The sequence below is a fragment of the Asparagus officinalis genome, chromosome 5 (genome assembly GCF_001876935.1).
Source record: "Asparagus officinalis chromosome 5, Aspof.V1, whole genome shotgun sequence".
In the NCBI taxonomy this organism is placed as follows: Eukaryota; Viridiplantae; Streptophyta; class Magnoliopsida; order Asparagales; family Asparagaceae; genus Asparagus; species Asparagus officinalis.
This window is the reverse complement of record NC_033798.1, coordinates 11454702-11471926: the sequence shown is the minus strand read 5'-3', so window position 1 is coordinate 11471926 and position 17225 is coordinate 11454702.

The window sequence follows — 17225 nt, the reverse complement described above, 5'->3', positions numbered from 1 at the left end:
CTCTTTCTCCCTCATTCGATCCGGAGCCCTAATCTCTCCTCCGGCGAGGTAGCAATAGCAATCCTTGGCGACTGTCGATGATGGGGACGATACAGTTTGGGTTCGAGGGAGGAACTCCATTAAGGTGGCAAATTGCCTAAAAGAGGGTTGACGAATCGGTTCAGGCTCAAGTTGCAGGTGATGCAAATGATCGAAGTTTTCTTCTTTTGTACGTTGTTCTTAGCATTAATCTATACTTTAGGTGATGCAAATGATCGAAGTTTTCTTCTTTTGTATGTTGTTCTTAGCATTAATCTATGCTTTAGGTGATGCAAATGATCAAAGTTTCTTCTTTTGTTTTATTATATGCTTTAGGTTTGAGTTGTTCATATTGGAGGAAGAAATTTTATGGTTTGTAGATTAGCATGTAGCAAATTGTTGTAGAAAATTAACTAAGATTCTTCATTTGTATATCTGCAGTTTTTTAATTCAAACTCGGTTTATGGTTTGTAGTAGTTGGATTTGATTTTTTTTATTTACAAACCAAGCTTTTATTTATTCAAAGCTATAAAATTATCTACATTTTTTTTATTTGTCTCCACAACTTAATTATACGGGATTATATTTTAATTTTTAAATTAATAAAAAAAATCTTGTAGAACTTGTGGTAACTAAATTGGCTAGAACAAATGTTGCATATTTATGGGTTAACTTTGCAAAATTCCTAAAATTTGTAGCATTTCGAAAAACAAACTTTTGTCACCAAACAAATATTTGGTTACTTAATAAAATATGTTCTTGAAAGAATTTTTTAATTTGTTTATAAAGTTTAGCGAGGTTATGTACAAAACCCATAAAAAATTCAAGGGAATTTATTGAAATTAACCCCAACTCTTCTACAAAATATACATTCAATTATCATTTTCCACTATCTAGTTGTTTACCAAATATTGGAAAATAGAATATGTATACAATTTTCTTTATTCTTAACCAAGTAAATTCAGGTAGATTTCAACAAAACTATAATAAACTATTAATCGATTTTTACATGAAAACTATCTTAACTTTTATCCAACTTGATACTTACCATTTTATTTTTTATTTTTTCATCAAAACCACCAATATTTGCGTACATGTTTGCAATGTTACACCTTAAACACTAATCAGCTAACATTTTTTTAAAAATATTCATTTTACTCTTGATCTCTCCATCTCTCCTCTCCTCCTTCCCTCTCTTATCTCCCTTCCGTCCTCCTCCACTTCCTCTCTTCCTTCCCTTCTCCCCCTCTCTGTCCTCCTCCATCTTCTTCACCATCTTCTTTATCGCTAGGATTTCTCCAAACCCTACTCCATTCTCTCCTCTCCTCCCCTCAACCCATAACCCCTCCACATCCTTCTTTCCCTCTCCTCTCCTCTCGTGTCCTCCTCCATCTTCCCCACCATATTTTTCACCTATTGAGTTTTTTTCAAACCCTAACCCCTTCTCTCCTCTCCTATCCCTCCACCAATAGCCTTATCCACCACCCTCCTCCTCCTTTCTTGCTTTCTTCCTCTCCTCCTTCCTCTCTACTCTCGTAGTTGACCTTCTCCCTCTCCCTCCACCGACCCATCATCGCCAATCCTATTTCCCCTCTCTCCTTCCTATTCTTCCCCCTCTTAAGTTAGATTAGACGATATAATAGGAATTTTATATTTTTAACAAATAGAGAGTACCAAAAAGTATGATATTACAAACAGATAAGCAAATATAGGTGGTTTTGATAAAAAAAATAAAAAATAAAGATGGTAAGTACCAATTTGGACAAGAGTTAAGATGGTTTTCATGAAAAACCATTTATTAATAGAGAAAAAATATCACAATTGTTTTCCCTCAACAAACTATAGTGGCTTTACAGGTGTTAATTAATACAACTTGAGCATTATACATTTGAAGCATTCTTGTCCTTGTTTACTTTATGTTTAACTATACTCTCTCCTTAATTAGGAACAAACATTAGTTTTATAAAAAATTTATTGATGTCGTTAAGATAATCTTATGCTTGTGTGAACATTTTGTAGACTTTAAACTACTAGGTTTTATGCACATGCAATGCTCGTGGTCAAATATCATAATTAAGTATTTTTAATTTATTTCCTTACTACAAATTATCCCTCAGTTCCACTTTGATAGTTTTAGCTCACTTATGTTTATAAACTTTAACATGTTGATTTTTTTATCTTTGTCTGAACGGACTACACCCAATTTAAATCTCCATGTTAATAATTGAATTGACATAAAGTAAATATAATCTGAAGCCAATTTTGAATTTTCATTATTTCAACTGACATAAAACCAAGCTTAATATGAGAAAGTATGGTGTTGCAAAAGTAAAAAATACTTGAAAATAGCGTTATAAGCCAAAACGATTGATTAAAAGTGGGTTAAAATGACAGAAAAGAGAATATAAAGTTTGTTCCTTTTCATTGATAGCCTTCATAAAATATCATAAATTAAAGATCAATATTAACTTTAGTTTACTTTTATATGATAAAAGCATCCTTATAAGCAAATTCTTAAAGTGAGATAATTTTTAACACGGGGATAATTTAGTGGAACAATGATGGGTAATTCTTAAAGTGGGATAATTTGGTAGGATAATTTGATAGGATAATGATGGATAATATTATGAAGTTGTATAATTTGGTAGGATAATTTGGTGGGGGTAATGGTGGGTATAAATTACTATTGTTAATAATTGTATATTAAAATAATATAATATTGATAAACAAATTCTAGTAATAACTATAAAATATAACGCAATAAAACATCACTATTCATCTCAAATAATAAAATAATTTACAAATAAATAAAAATCTAAATCCCTATTGTGACTCGACTTCTATCATCCCACATGGCTTCTATCATCCCACATGGTCTCTGCCATAGAATTTCTCTAAGCTCCTATAGCTGCTCGTTGAGTCTGTAACTCGTCTTCTTTATCGGAGTCATCGTCAGCAACATTTCGTGGAGCTTCTAGTGGAGGATCATAAATGTCGAAGTTCAAATCTCATAACATCATAAAGAAAGAAAAATAAGCATTAATTTTTCAGCCATTAACCTTTTGGACCAATCTCATCATGATCGCTGAAACCAAATCAGCAAATAAATGAGATGTACACAGGAATCATCCATGACCGCTAAACAGATGATCGACAGATGAACTATAAATATCCTAATCAATTTACTGAGCCGATTTAACAATAATAGATATCACCATTAACCATTCAACATCTAATCATCAATGTGATCGCAAAGTTGCTTTCTAACTTATAAAAAAAACATAAATAGCCCGCATATCTTTAGCACTAACCCACCAACACTATATTCTTAACCTAAACCACTGTTGTGGAGAGAAAAGATCAAACAAATAATAATAAAGTAATTTAACGTTAAAAATCTATCAATAAAGTAATACATCTTGAAGATAATAATAAAAGATCTAATCATCACAAAAACAAAGTAAAGACAGAAAAATGAACGGATGATTGACTTCATGGCAGATAAATTTTCTAGGCGGATAAACTAACCAAGAGGGAGGGAGGCGGTGTTTCACTTTTTTTTCCAATTGTATTCTTTGTAATGTGTGGGATAATTTGAGAGAGGAGAACTTATGGTTATATATATAGGTAGTATAATTTATGGGATAATTATGACCAATTATCCCAATTCTAATTCTAGTAGAATTCTACTTGATTAACGCACCAAAAAAATAATACAGTTCTAGTTCTACAAAAGTTCTACTTGACTAACACTATAAAAAATATCTCATTTCCTAGTTCTATGTGACTAACACCTTAAAAATTTATCCCACAAATTATCCCAGTTCCAGTTTTAAGTTCTAGATGACTAACCTCCCCTAAAGATTCATAATTTTTCTCAAAAATTAAACTATTCTATAAATTATTTAGAAAATATTATCTTTTATTCCTTCTATTTTATTTTTCTATTGAGTCGAGATCAATACTTATTCACCTTTATCTTTTCCAAGGCAATCTTAGAGCAGTGTCTTCATCGTCTACATTTGTGACATCGTGGTGAAACTGTATTTCTAGTGATGTTATATTTTCCTAGTCTTTTATTAATTAATGTTACTTACATATTTTTGTTGCTTAGCTAATTAATAAAATTATATGCAGTTACTTTAATTTATACAATAACATTAATTTTAATCTATCATATATTTCTCAAAATTCTATTCCTTAACTAGATGTTTTAAATTTAATGATATTGTTATTTTTTTATCATCATCAACTCAGATTCTATAGATGCTGATAAGGGATAGTAAACCTTAAATTGGAAATAAATTTACACATTTTAATGAAAAAATAATCAAAGAGTTACTCTTTTTTTTTAAAGTTTTGAAATTTTAGTCCTTTTTTAGTGATTTTCAAGTTTTGGGTGTGTGTTTTGCGCTTTTTAAATTTTTGAGAGTTTTTTTTTTGAAAATTTTAAATTTTAAGTTACGTGCTAGTAATTTTTATGTCTCATGTGTTGGAGGTAAGTTTTTAAATGTTAGAATACCTCTTGTATCTCTAAAATTTTAAGAGTATTTTTTACAATTAACGAGAGTTTATGTTGCTTTTTGCAAAATTTAAATTTTTAGTGGTTTGCTGATAATTTCCAGTTTTGATATGTACATGTTATGCGTTTTGAAAATTTAGGGCTTTTTCACAATTTTTAACTTTTGAGGGAGTTTTTTACAATTTATGTGACTTTTAGGTTTTTTTTATAAATTTTAAAATTTTCAGGTGCCTAATGGCAATTCTTTAAATTCATCTATGTTGTTTATAAGTTTTTAGATTTCAGAATTTTAGGGTGATTTTTTATAATTTGAATTTTTAAAAGTGTTTTTATAATTTTGAAACATTAAGAGTGTTAATTGGAAATTTTAAATTCTTCGAGGGTTGCCTTTAATTTCTAAGCATGTTTATTATTTGACTTTTGAAAATTTAGGCTGTTTTGTGTACTTTTGAACTTTGAGAGTATTTTTTGGTAATTTTTAAACTTTATTGTATGTTAGCTATGTATGATTTCTTTACCTAACAAACTAATGTTATGAATCTATTTCATGTATTTTATTAATCTTATTTTTTACTAATTACTGTGGAGTCATTTCTGTATTTTATTGATATTATTTTTCAATAGTTATTTCATGTATTTTATTAATTTTTTTTCAATTGTTAAGCTATAAGTAGTTCACGTAGTATTAATATAGGATATACTTACTTAATATTAGGATAAATTAAGATTTAAATAAAATATTCAAAATAGTAAAAGGGTAATATTGACTATGAAAAGTTTTTCTCGAACTCATACTTTTAAAAGGAGTATGATATGAATTCGTGATACTTTCTCTAATAAAAAATAGTTTATAATAGTTTTACATATAAATCACTAATATTTATAGGTTATGAACTTTACCTTTTACATAGCTTCTTCTTCTTCCTTTCCTAGTTGAACAAAATATCTGAGAACTTGAATAGACGGCTCCAGACAAGCTAATTGTTGGACTTATAGTTCTTTAGCATTACTAAGTGTATAGCATTGGCTTAAAAGTATATAGAGTTGCATGTACACACACCAAAAAAAAAAAAAAAAGAATCCAACGAATCTAGTCCATGTATTAAATGCGCACCTAAGAAATATTAATCATTGGATCTATACACGATTTTAAAAATTCAATAATTGAAGATTAATATCCCTTTGGTGCATATTAAATGTCAGAAACCAAATCTATTTGATACATTTTCGTAGCTATGATGTAGAATTATTATTGGGATTGAGTTAGATGTTGCCATTATATGTGACTCTCTTCTAGTGTTTTCTCAAATAAAACAAACATATGGAGTTTAGAGTAAATGCTAATTATAATAATTTATTTAATAACTTATCTTCTGGTGCCTTCTGGTCTCTTCTGCCATTATTTGTGCTATCACTTATCCTCAAAATAGAATAAAGATACTGTTAAGAATTACTATTAGTATCGTTTCAATAATTTAAACGCTAAGATGTTGCACCTCTTAACATGGGTGGGTGGGAGGGGGTTGCTCTACATTATTTGTTATGGAGAAATTATACAATTTACTAATCAAATCTACTTACTTAGAGGACCTCGTGAATAATATAGTTATTTAAATTATATAAAAATATTTAATTATTGGGCTTACTGAGATACATCAATAGTATTAAACCACGTAGCTAAATGTAGATTTTTACCGTAGAGAATCCAACCCCCCAACAGTAGAAGACGCTATTTTTCAGGAGCTCTTGGGAAACTTCGTTGTTAGCAAATTAAAAAAGTTATATATTTATTCGTTCTCCTATATAATTTTTTATATAAAGCTGTGTCTATGATTCCTTTTTTCATAAGTTTGGGCATATATTACGAGCTAAAATTGTGAGATGTAGGTTCCATTCTCCCAACTTTTGCATGATAATAATAACGCCCAACGGGTTTCATCTTACCCTCTGTTGCTGGGCCTTCTTTGTGGGCCTTGAACTAAATGCTATGGATGACACCACCTAGAAAATGTTCATGCTTTTATTATAAGACAATTATACAAAGAGACAAGTGCTTTAAATAAAAATAAAGAGAGACAATTAGGTGTCGTTTGACAATAGGGTTAAGTCAAGAGTTAAAAGAGATTTAATTATTTTTAACCCGCCAAACAAAAATAATTAATGTAAGTTAATTCTTCATAATTTGCCAAACAAGAAAAATATATAAGAGTTAAGCTAACCACTTTAGAGAGATTAAAATGAGTTAACTGGTGAAACGGCAATAGCTCATGAAATCGTTTACTGGTCCATTGATTTATGAAATGAGTTAACTATCATGGCTTCATAAACGATTTGTTCTTCATTTGTTAACTACTATAATCGTTTATTGAGCTAATTTGTTAGATTGTTGAATTTTAAATCGTTTACTACTATTATGGTTTGATTAGCGCTTGATTTCATTAAAATGAGTTAACTATCATGGCTTCATAAACGATTTAAACTTTATTTTCTTTGTAATTAACATAGATGGATGGTGTAGATGAAGAACAAATAAAGAGAATGTGTGCTAAAACGACTATATCTTCTGTGGTTACAATAATAGCTTATTTATTGAGAATTTGTGCTAGGCGTAAATCAATTTGTAATTGCTCCAAGAGAGGATAAGATGAGGAAATTGTTTTTTTGTAGAAATGCACACTTCAAGCGCGTCTTTGAAGGATATAGTGATAGTTGTAAGTCTTATATTAGAATGAGGCCTAAAGCTTTTTTCAAACTTGCGGATATAATACGAATCATGGGTTTTTAAAGGATACAAGACATCTTCAAGTTGAAGAACAACTAGATATGTTTCTTTACATAGTGGGTCATAAAACCAAAAATAGAGTAATAAGGACCGAATTCATAAGATCGGGTGAAACGGTTAGTAGGTACTTTAATAAGATCCTACAGGCTATGAATGGTCTTCGCGATCGATACATGAAGCAAGCACCTAATGAGATTTCACCGGAGATTACCAACAATCCAAACTATTTTCCTTACTTCAAGGTAAGAGAGAAATAAATTGTTTGAGTTAGTGATTTGCATAATTTAATGATATGAGAAACTAATAATTTCAATCATTGTCAAGTTTTGATAGGATTGCATTGGTATGATAGATGAAACACATATTGACGCAATGTTACTTTCTAATCTAGTAGCACACTTTAGAGGGCGTAAAGGTGTAACACAAAATATTTTAGCTGAGTGCACTCCAAATAAACTTTTCACATATGTCCTAGTTGAGTGGGAAGGTGCGTCGAATGACTATAGCATTTTGCAAGACGCGTTGTCTAGACCATAACCTTACGAATTAAGAGTATATGATGATATTCTTCCACCTTATTTAATAAATAGTCAACTAAATAATATGATCAAATTGATCATGAATTTCACCCAACATTTTTCACATATTGCATGACAAAAGTAACTCTAAGCTAAGAGGATATATAACCAAGTCTCTTCCTTTCTACAAACATTTACAGAAGATCATGAGTGATGATCAAGTTGGGGGTGAATTTGTTAGGTCACTTTATGATAAGTTTGGTACTAACAACACAATTCCTCTTGATGATGATGATAGAAACATTCCACTTGAGAGTGAAAATTGAACCTCAATCCGATGCTAACACTACCCCAAACTCCACTTCTAGAAAATCCCAACATGAGTCTAACAAAAAGCCATCCTCAAGCAAAAGACCTCGAAAATCCAATGATGATGAGTTGATATGTAGCTTTGTTGAGTCAATGTCGGAGTCAATTAGAAATCAACACATAATACATTGGACTGAACAATTAGCTACAACTTTGAAGACCCATAGTGACTCCTATAGTGACAAATTTCTTGACAGGGTTTTAGATCATTTGTATGAAAGTGAGCGTGAGGCAAGGAGGTTTTTTATCAAAACGAAGGAGGCATAAAAGAGGTTTATTGCAAGTCTTGCGGCGGCTCAAGGATGGGACACATCATAGTGTTTTGTTGTTCTGTACACACAACACTCTATTTTGCTACTTCACATGATTTGCATAGTCTTTGCATTCATGTTTCTATTTACAAAATCCTCACACAAGTTTATATTTTGTTAATTGCAAACTTTAAATGTTGCAATTCATGTTGCTAATTCCTAAATCCCTACACTAACTTATATTTTGTTAATTGCAAAGTTGATGATGTTGCAATCCATGTTGCTAATTTGTTCTTGTTGTTTTATTCGTCATTGGTTATATTCATCTTGCTAATTTTTGTTGTTGGCTATTTGTGCTTAGATTGAGCTAATGGTTGTTGGCTTCTTATGCTATACAATGCTCAGTTTGAGATTATTGACGGATGGCTTTTTTGGTACTCAATCATGGTATGAGCTTTTTTCATTCATTTTTTTTGGTGGGCAATGATGATGATAATAAACTGAGAATGCAACTTGTACGTATTTATTGTGTATTGTTTAGGTGAGACAATTTTGTGTGGAATGCAACCCTTATTGATATTTCAATGTTTGCGTGAGGAAATCCCTCAAAATAGTAGCCTACATTGCATCATAAATTGATAGGCGAGATAATCTTTTATGATAAATCTATTTTTATCCTGAGCCCTAATAAGTATTCATAGGTGTTGATGCAGTTTTCTTTTGGTTGGACTGATTTAAGAGCTTATTTAGCTCCATATTCTACATTGTGGGGTTTTTGGTTGATATTCGTGCTTGTTGTTGAGCTGTTGGGGCTGTTTTTTTATTACTATGCTGATTTCGAGGTTGTTTAGCTTTATATTGTGGGGGTTTTTGGTTGATATTCGTGCTCATTGTCGAGTTGTTGGGCTGTTTTTTTGTTACTATGCTGATTTCGATCTTGTTGAGCTCTACATTGTGGGGTTTTTGGTTGGTTTTTTTTGTTACTATGCTAATTTCAAGCTTGTTTAGTTCTATATTATGGGGTTTTTGGTTGATATTCGTTCTCGTTGTTGAGCTGTTAGGGCTATGTTTTTGTTACTATGCTGATTTTTAGTGGTTTGAGCTCTATATGCACATAATATTCTTCGGATTTGAGCTGTTGTTGGGTTCATATAGTTTCATGGCTGGTTTTGAGCTTGTTTATGAAAATAATTCGCCATATGTTGGTTTCTACGATACTTTTCAAGCATGCTGATTACAAAAAAGAAAAACTAGACTCTGGTCATTGAGAAAATATTAATAGAATTTGTAGTTTTTTTAACCAAAATACATATATTTGGATTTGATGAACTTGACGGGTCACCACGGTCTCTAACACTCTTACTCATGTTTTTCAATTGTGGAAATCTTGTGTTCATGGATAGTTGAGGATAGAAGGATTTTATAAGATTTGAGAATGTGAAACTAGCCGTTGTTAATTGATGAATATGATTGTTGACACTTTTCTATAACGTTGGCATATGTAACCAAACAAAAGAAAAGGAAAATTTGTTATTAATTTCTATAAAGAAACTGAGTCATTTTCTTATTTTGAACCAAACAAGCAAAGTACAAGAATCAAGAAAATTGGTGCTTTTTGACTTCTCAAAACTTTTTTCATAAATTTTTAAAGAAATAGAAGGAAATCTATATTTTGACTGTTTTCCTTTTTCTATAATTTATAGAAATTGAACTAAACAGTCCCTTAGGACGTGGTCTCTTCATTACATGATAGGTCGACAATCATAACGGTAATAAATATATTAAATTGGAATGGGTCCTTAAAATCAGGAGATAGCTACGAGAAATTATTTTAGGGACCATAGCGAAGATTTAATAGTTCAAAGTTTTGTTTGCAAGCATAGGTACCAAAATTTAATAAATTAATCCAAAATTTGACCAGTAACATTTGATTTAATCAATACTGTATAATGTATATTAATATATAACGCTTTGTGCATGCATTTAGTGAGCTCAAACGTGCTTTGATATATGCAAATGGGTTTCATTTCATATATGTATATACACGCTGAGAGATATAGAAAGTCAACCGGCTTGGTGTCTCTCCACGATTTTAGCTAGTTTGTCACTAATATGATCATATATATACAATGAAAAACTACATTTTAGATAAGAAATTAATGAGTATGAAGCATCGACTCATAATAAAATAAGCTACTAAGAGGTGGATAGTGATGAGGCTCACTTGAATGATACATTAAAGGTTGTGAGGCTCGTTAACTACTTCTAAGTAGTTCATTTTGTTAAATGAGTTAATTGTCACCTTATAACCATCAAATCCTTTAGATTATCAACAAATACAAAATCATAACGGTACAAATTTGGACCAAGAAATTATGTTTGTAAAACACATTGTAAGCGTATGAATGTGTGTCATGTTAGTAACACGCTACAGCTGATTAGAGCATTGGGCGGGGCAAGAGAGACCGCGGGGAACATTCAACAGCTACCCCCAGCAACTTGCACCGCAACTTGCAGCATCGTACCGCTCTTTACCATATAAGTTTGATTATTTAGACAAAAGCAAGCAAAGAAACAAGGAAAGAGAAAAGGGGCCAGAGAGGACGTACAGAGGAAAACTCAGCAACTTGCACTTCTTTACTCACCAAGTTGAGATTATTAAAGCCTAGTTGCACACCCTAGCCAGCTGATGATGACGGTGATGGTGATTCCCTATCACCCACAAAAACAAAAGTATTTTTTTCATGCTTATTTAATGCATCATGCTTATTCCTATGCATGTATCGTGTAAGGACAGGTACATTATACATGTATATTTCTTTATTTGACTTTTTGAATAAAACTTAAATCAAGCTATTAGAAAAAAAAAATTGTTTGATTAAATGGTTTAGGTTAACCCTTGCCCTCTCTTGCTAGAAAATCTTTGTCTAAATCATTGAACAATTCTTTAATCTGAAGGGTTAAGATTATTAATTCATGGGGTTAGTTTATTTTAATCCCTATGGTCATTTTTATGTTTGGAAATAAAAAGGATTATGCTCATTTTCTTCATTAATAGAGGAGTTATCTCTTAATTCATCTAAATAGGTGGATTTATAAACCCCTTGTTTTGAGGGGTCAACTCACTTTAACCCCTCTTGTGGGATTTATAAACCAGTACTATTTTTTGTTTGTAGTAAATTAATTATTATACACTGTGCAGATTTTTTGTGTTTTGTAGATGTTGATGCCAGATGCTTAACAATGGGATTTAGGATTGATTTTGAAGACTTTAGGGTCTGTTGATCTCCTTTGATGGTTGATCTCCTAATAGAAAGAGAGTCATACATGTATACAACACTTTAGAGGATCAGAGTTGGGTTCTCCGGTGATATAGCTTTAAGTGTGTAGAAATTGTGTACATTTGTTTAGTAGGCGATGTGCCTACTTATGCTGAGCCGACGAGGGTACTTATGTAATCTTGGTTGAGTCCATGCAGTCGACTTAGTCAGCTGATACCTTTACAAGTGTCGGCATTTAGTGGTTCAAGTCACCCTTATGATTAATGCGATGGTGATAGGTGTTGACGATGCCTGATGAGTCATTTAAAACTTGCGGCGTCGGTGTAATGACGACACCAACCGTACACTTAATGTGATAGTGACAGGCTGTCGTTGCTAAGTACGGGGAACACCGCCTTTTGTCTTGGCCTACGAGGGAGGCGGGAAGTGCAGACACCTTTCATCTCGACCCTCGAGGGGAGACGAGAATGAATGACTTTCATCTCAGCCTTCAAGGGAGATGAGAAGGGACGCTTTTCGTCTCGACCTTCGAGAGAGACGATAAATCAGTGTGTCTGAGTTGTGTTGGTGTGTAGTCTGCTTAAGACACGTGTCAGCTAGTTCAATGTGATTAACAATTGTTTATTTCTATGGCACAATATATATTAGCCTATTGAATGGTTAACTCTTCTTAATCTCACTAAGTCCTTTGCCAAACAAGACCTAATATAATTGTTGAATATATATATACTTGTGCTCAAAATAGATGATAATCTGCCACTAAAGAAATTAACAAGTCCATTCACAACAGATATATATACCTCGAAGCCTACCCGATTATCCTCATTTCATGCCGATCACAATAACGAGCTATATAGCATTATGATATAGGATAAAACAAAAAACAATAACCTTGGGAAAAATATGTGTTGATCTCGATTTACTGTACTAAAGTGAGGCATATATCATTCTTTTTTTTGGGAACTACATATATCATTCAATTGGTAGATTATATATATGGACGAACTGAGGGAAAAAAAAATTATATAATACATTAATTAATGGACGAGACTACTAGATATTTCTCATACAAAGTTTTCCTTGCTAGAGAGAATTTGTGCATAATTGCCGCTACCAAAATGATCTTCAAAGAAACTAAACCACACATTATACACATCATCATTGTATTCTAAAATAAAAAAAAAGGGAAAAAGAAAAGGGAAAAAAATGAAAGAAGAAAAAGAAAAGAAAAAACACGTGACCACGCCCGGCGAAGACATCGCCAGTCGCCTTCCTCAGCTCAAACGGCGGCCGCCCGCCACGCGGGTCGCCACTACGACAAACAAACCGCCAACGACAATAATGCCTAGTCCGCCTCCCGCTTCTGGCGATCTCCTGCCGCCGTCCATCGGCCAGCGACTGCAGGTTGGCATCCGCACAATGGTATCCGCGAACACGCACGTGTCCCTCGGTCCCGGTTCCGCCACGCCGGGACGTCCACCACGTTAGCTCTCACCACCGCTCGTCGCGCCCTCGATCCCGCGCGTGCAGGCGTCGTCACCGACCTGTACGTACCAACGCGAATTTTTATATCCCGTTGTTGTTAAGAATCACTAGGGATCGTATCAGAACCATCCCTATAAGAACGGAGTGATCTAGACGAAGCTGTAATTCCCAAACTAACCCTCTGACCGTAAGTGAATGGTATATGTAGAGCGTTCTGATAGAATTCTTCCTCATTAAGTATCGTGTTTTTAGCCCATTTTCTTTTTCGATCGAAACAAGCTTAATTTTACTACTACCGCAACGATGACATCCAAATGAACGAGTGTATATGTATCCTACCTGTAATTGCTTAGCCTGTTGCTGCGCCGTCCGACGATTCTGAAGCTGATAACATGCCTCTCGTCGTCGAGAATCTGCGAGGGCCTCTCGCGTGGGGGGGCCCCCGCCTGGGGGGTTTTTTTTAAAAGCGGCTGGGGAATGCCGGAGACAGGCAGGGCGGACTTGCGCGGAGGCGACCCGCGACCGGCGCCCCGCGTCTCGGTTGATTGACGTGCAGGACTTGATCGAAGTTGCTGTGTAGGCCTGAGGGTTGTCGAAGCGGCCGGACGCCGGACCAGACAACACAAACCAAACCGGTGGGCGCAGGGGAGAGACGGAGATTGCTACGGACCTACACCGGCGAAGCACGCCCAGCACCCATGGTCGCGAGCGCCCACCAAAACCCCCGGTAGCGTCGGAGGCGGGAATCGGTCAGCGGAGTCGGCTGCAGGGGTTTCGACCATTTTTGGGGTGGAGGAGGAGGCGAGGGTGGTGGAGGGAGGAGGAGGATCTTGGGGAGGTGGAGCAAGACATTGGTTAAATTTGGGGGGGTTCTCTGCAATTTGGTTTGATTTGTTTTCGAGGAAATGGGGGGTTGTTGCTGAGGAGATTGGGAGGGGGATGATATAGTGATGTTATGTGGGTTGGAAAGTTGCATTTCTTTTTTTTTTTTTTTTGGTTTTGTTATTTCAAGTGGTATGTGTGGCTGTTTATTTGATGGCAAATCGTATTGCTCTGCTAGGGGGGAAATTTGGAAAACTGCAAAAATTGCATTTTATGATTTGTCCATGTGGACATTTTCAAATGTGTGATTTTCTTCAAAATGACTGGTCAATAGTGAAAAATTTTGCCATCTTTTGAAGTACTCTAGGCATATATTTCCATTCTCTTATCATGGTAATCGCTCAGTCTACTTTTGATATTTAACGAGGATGAAGATTCTTTACAGTAGTATATATTGATAGTATCGTTTAACATCAATTATTATTGGAAAAGGGAAAATTTAATTTTCCGAATAATTCATCATAGTAGTATATATTATAATATTTTTCACAGGAAAAATAAATTATATTCAACACTAGAAAAGTAGTTGCGAGAGAAGGTGCGTTGACCATACCCGGGTTGTCGATTAGTGGAGAGTGGAATCTGACAGCGATGATCGGAGATCGGGCATGGTGATCGAGACAGGGCAAAACCTACTATCGCGAGAAGAGGGACAGTGATCGGATCTAGGCTGTCAATGAATGGATAGTCTACACAGTGTGATGTAGGTTTGCTGACAGTGGGTGTTGAGTGTTGATGGTCTGCCATAGCTGATACATGTGTATCTTCTCTTCGGAACTTAACGATCCTCATGAGAGCTTGAGGATAGATGATTCTCATGATAGCATGAGAATAGGAGTGTAAAACAACACAGTGGAACACAGGTTGAAGCGTGGAACGAAACGGCGAATTGAAGAATCGAAGCATCCAGTTTTCAGCCCGTGAGTCGACTCATAACAGTCATGAGTCGACTCATCAGGTTGAGTCGACTCATGCCTGTCATAAATCGACTCATGAAACTCAATCGTTTTGTCAAAAGTCTTTGACCAGTCGACTCATCACTATATGAGTCGACCCATGTGTTATGAGTCGACTCATATATGCACGTGACTCGACTCATCAATGGTTTCCTGGTTTGTTTGGGTTTCTTTTTACACAAATTCTTGTGGGGTTTTAGCTTGGTTATTTACCACTTTTTCAACCACGTTGTTACACATATATAAGGGATTGTTTTAGGGTTTCTAATGAATCAGATGTAAAAAGAGAGATTCTAATCAAGAGAGATTAGGGTTTAGAGAGAATTGAGAGTTTGGCCTTGATTCTAGTGAGATTATGAGAGATGGATTGTAATCTTTTCATAGTCATAATCTAGAGAGGGTATTTTCCTTCGTTACTACTGAATTGTTCTTGCGTTTCTGTCATCCTCTTCTCAACCCACCTTTGATAATTTCGCGATCAAAGGTGCTCGCACGGCGACTCGTATCAAGTTGGTACCAGAGCGATCAGATCCTGTAAAGGGGGGGGGCATCCTGTGTATGGTCCTGACTCGATCGTAATACAAGAAGCTAGGCGAGATCCTTATTTCATTGGAAGGAGTCTAGGTTTTAAGGAAGAAGATGGCTGAAGGAGACAATTCAGCGAGGGTTGATGTATTGGAGAAGCAGATCGAGACGATAGGGTCGACTCTCACACAACTCGTCAGTCTTATCCATGGAGGTGATAAACAAGGTGAATCTTCTTCAAAGTCCAAGAAGAAAATTGTGGAGTCCGATGTGGAGAGAGTGGATTCAGATCCCGACAAGGAGGAGGAGACCGTTAAGGATGCGTTGCATCAAGGGGGTAAGAATTCTTACCAGAACCTGAAGATTGACTTCAAGGTGGAGATTCATGTTTATGATGGGAGTGTCAATATGGAGAAACTCGATGATTGGATCAAATGTATGAAGATGTATTTCACTCTCTACGGATATTCGTCCAAGAAGAAGATTGTGTTCCCGACTTTAAAGCTTTCAGGGCATGCGTTAACGTGGTGGAAATCTTATTACAAGCAAGAAAAGAAGGCGGTGTCGTAGAACAAGTTCAAGGAGTTACTGAGGAAGCAGCTCTACCCGGTGGGATTCTTTGAGGAGCGTTGGTACAAGTGGTATGGCTTGCGTCAAAGGGTCAATCAAACCGTTCAAGAATACACCACAGAGTTTTAGTAACAGGCGATGGTTCTTAACATTGTGACGGAGAAATATTCTGTGTTTATGAAGTATATGGCGGGGTTGAGTTTGAGTGACTACATCCGGAAGGAGATGAAGTTATTCACAACCGAGACTATTACAGAGGCGAGCGTGAAGGCTATTGCCATTGAGGGCAAGTAGAAGAAGGGCAACGAGACTAAGGGAGACTCCAAACAGATGGGAGGCGAGTCTAGTGGTTCCAAACATAAGGAGGAGGAGAAGGGTGATCCAGGAAAAGCAGAACTGATTTGTAGTCACTACGAGAAGACATGGCATGTTGCTGATCGGTGCTGGGAGAAGTATTATCATCTCAAGCCAAGAGGATTGAAGAAGAAGGAGGAGAAAAAGGCATATATGATAGCTCAAGGTCCGAAAGAAGTCCCGGGGATGACAGAGCCTAACAATAGTCTCAATCTTATGGAGGGGAGACAGGCCACGAAGGAGGATGGCGACCCGAGAGAGCAACTCTTTGTGCTTAAGTTGCAAGTAAAGATCAGTTTGGTTGATGTCATAGTTGATCCGGGCAGCGAGAAGAATTTAATATCCGAGGTCTTGGTTCAGAAGCTGGGTCTGAAGACGGCCAAGCATCTGAAGCCCTATCCATTGGGGTAGATTCAGAAGGAGGAGAGACCGAGTGTAGTTGATCAATGCACTGTCAGATTTGCGCTCAATGAGTCGTATATTAATGAGGTCACGTGCGACATAGTTCCATTGGATGTTTGTTAGATTATACTGGGCAATCCGTACTTATGGGATAGATATGCGATCTACGAGCGGCGGGCTCAGAAGTATACATTCACCAAAGGCGGTGAAAAGTTCATATTTCATTCGGCGTCTCTTCTGAGGGAGACAAGCTTGGGGACGGCGACGCGAGCGAAGAGGCTAGTGAATACAAGCTAGAAGTTTGTCTCGC